The sequence below is a fragment of the Pygoscelis adeliae genome, unplaced genomic scaffold, assembly GCF_000699105.1.
Source record: "Pygoscelis adeliae isolate BGI_AS28 unplaced genomic scaffold, ASM69910v1 Scaffold582, whole genome shotgun sequence".
Taxonomy (NCBI): domain Eukaryota; kingdom Metazoa; phylum Chordata; class Aves; order Sphenisciformes; family Spheniscidae; genus Pygoscelis; species Pygoscelis adeliae.
Window position 1 is genome coordinate 425,138 of NW_008824281.1, and position 295 is coordinate 425,432.

Genomic DNA, 295 nt, shown 5'->3' on the forward strand with positions numbered 1-295 from the left:
GCTTCCCGAGGTGGTCTTCAGTGGCCGCGCTGCGGTTCAGGCCTTGCCTTCCGCTTTTTACCGCTCGCGCTGTAAAACCAGATCAGAAACGAGGGGTTTGCGCCGTTCTGTCGCCCCGCGCGCTCTCCCGGGTTATCGTAACCTGTCAGGCTGCCTCTCAGCCCAGGCTACAGCGGCGCAAGCCAGCAGCGCTGAGGGGGGCTCCTGTCGGAGGAGGTAACGGGCTGGAGCCGGCGGGAGACCGGGCTCTGGGCCTTCATCTTCACTCCTGCTCTGGGGGCGGGAGCGAGAGCCT